This window comes from Oncorhynchus gorbuscha, unplaced genomic scaffold (assembly GCF_021184085.1).
Source record: "Oncorhynchus gorbuscha isolate QuinsamMale2020 ecotype Even-year unplaced genomic scaffold, OgorEven_v1.0 Un_scaffold_1860, whole genome shotgun sequence".
Lineage (NCBI taxonomy): Eukaryota > Metazoa > Chordata > Actinopteri > Salmoniformes > Salmonidae > Oncorhynchus > Oncorhynchus gorbuscha.
Genome location: NW_025744937.1, coordinates 1 through 2,500, shown reverse-complemented (window position 1 = coordinate 2,500; position 2,500 = coordinate 1).

Sequence of the window (2,500 nt, the reverse complement as noted above, 5' to 3'; positions counted from 1 at the left end):
ACCAGAACCCTGGTTGAGATGCAGCGATCTGGGCTAAAGGAATCTGGAGGGGTGCCTGTAGTGTAGTATGCAGCTCCATGCCTCTAGGCTCTCTAGTCTGTCAGTCTGCATCCCAAATGGCACCCTATACCCTACATAGTGGGCCCTGGTCAAAAGTAGTGCACGATGTAGGGAATAGAGGTCGACCGATTAATCGGAATGGCCGATTAATTAGGGCCGATTTCAAGTTCTCACAACAATCGGTAATCGGCATTTTTGGACAACGTTTATGGCTGACTACATTGCACTCCACGAGGAGACTGTGTGGCAGGCTGACCACCTGTTATGGGAGTGCAGCAAGGAGCCACGGTAAGGTGCTAGCTAGCATTAAACTTGTCTTATAAAAAACAATCAATCTTCACATAATCACTAGTTAACTACACATGGTTGATGATATTACTAGTTTATCTAGCTTGTCCTGCGTTGCATATAATCGATTCGGTGCCTGTTAATTTATCATTGAATCACAGCCTACTTCGCTGAGTGGGTGATGATATAACGAGCTCATTCGTGAAAAAGCACTGCCGTTGCACCAATGTACCCAAACCATAAACATCAATGCCTTTCTTTAAAATCAATACACAAGTATATATTTTTAAACCATTCATTCGACCAAACAATGGGCCATTGTGCAGGTGTCCCTGGTCTGCCATAGAGAGGAGCAGAGCAGAGACCTCTGGAGACTAAAGGGACAAGGCTTTAGGTTTACACGGGCAGATGGACTGTGCAGTACAGGACTGTGATACGGACAGAGGTTGGTTTAGAAGCAAAACAAAAGCATATGTGATGTTGAATGAATTGCAGAGCTCAGAGCTCAGAGTTCTAATCTAGGGCACAGCGGATGTTCAGTTTCCAATACAAATCCACCATGTCTCCTGAATCTCCTGAACCATGTCTCCTGAATCTCCTGAACCATGTCTCCTGAATCTGATGGAGTGATGATCAGCTAGTCATCTAGGTTAAATACCCTCTATTTCTAGGCACAGTTAGGAAGTACAATTCCTCTTAGCACAAACCAACAACCCTCCTCTCGATCACACACACATCCTTTGGAGGAAGCATCTGGGGCAGGAAATTGACGCTAAAGTCTCAATTACAAAGAGGATTTTTTTTTTGTGGAAAACCGACAGACAGGCACCCAAATCACATGGTAGAAGAAAAATGACTGTCTATAATAAGGATGTCAATTTAATGCTCGAGACATAATCCATTCCCCCAAATCCTGCTTGTCAAATGAAGCATTTCACTGTCGAGGACATAACAAACCCACAAGGTATTCTGGGAATGGAAAGAATTTCAGAACCCTTGGTTGCATGGAACCTTTTACTGAAGAATGTGTTTGTTTTCTATGATTGTGTTCTGTATCTGTTGTGCTTCCCTAGTGTATTGATGTGATGTGTGTATGTTTTGTAATTACAGGGCTTGTCCCCAAAAGAGGCCTTGGTCTCAGAATGACTCCCTGTCAAAATAAATTTTCAATAAATAAAACAAACAATGGAGTCAAGGAGAACTTTAGAATGTCTTATCTAAGTACTATCCTTTATTGTTACCCTACCCCTAATCCTCCTCTACCCTACCCCTAATCCTCCTCTACCCCTAATCCTCCTCTACCCTAATCCTCCTCTACCCCTAATCCTCCTCTACCCCTAATCCTCCTCTACCCCTAATCCTCCTCTACCCTACCCCTAATCCTCCTCTACCCTACCCCTAATCCTCCTCTACCCTACCCCTAATCCTCCTCTACCCCTACCCCTAATCCTCCTCTACCCTACCCCTAATCCGCCTCTACCCTACACCTAATCCTCCCCTACCCCTAATCCTCCTCTACCCTACCCCTAATCCTCCTCTACCCTACCCCTAATCCTCCTCTACCCTACCCCCAATCCTCCTCTACCCTACCCTAATCCTCCTCTACCCTACCCCTAATCCTCCTCTACCCTACCCCTAATCCTCCTCTACCCTACCCCCTAATCCTCCTCTACCCTACCCCCTAATCCTCCTCTACCCTACCCCCTAATCCTCCTCTACCCTACCCCCTAATCCTCCTCTACCCTACCCCTAATCCTCCTCTACCCTACCCCTAATCCTCCTCTACCCTACTCCCCTAATCCTCCTCTACCCCTAATCCTCCCCTACCCCTAATCCTCCCCTACCCTACCCCTCCTCTACCCTACTCCTCTATCCTACCCCTAATCCTCCTCTATCCTACCTAATCCTCCTCTACCCTACCCCTAATCCTCCTCTACCCTACCCCTAATCCTCCTCTACCCTACCCCTAATCCTCCTCTACCCCTAATCCTCCTCTACCCTACCCTACTCCTACTCTACCCTACCCTACTCCTCCTCTATCCTACCCTAATCCCTCCTCTACCCTCTACCCCTAATCCTCCTCTACCCTACCCTAATCCTCCTCTACCCTACCCTAATCCTCCTCTACCCTACCCCTAATCCTCCTCTACCC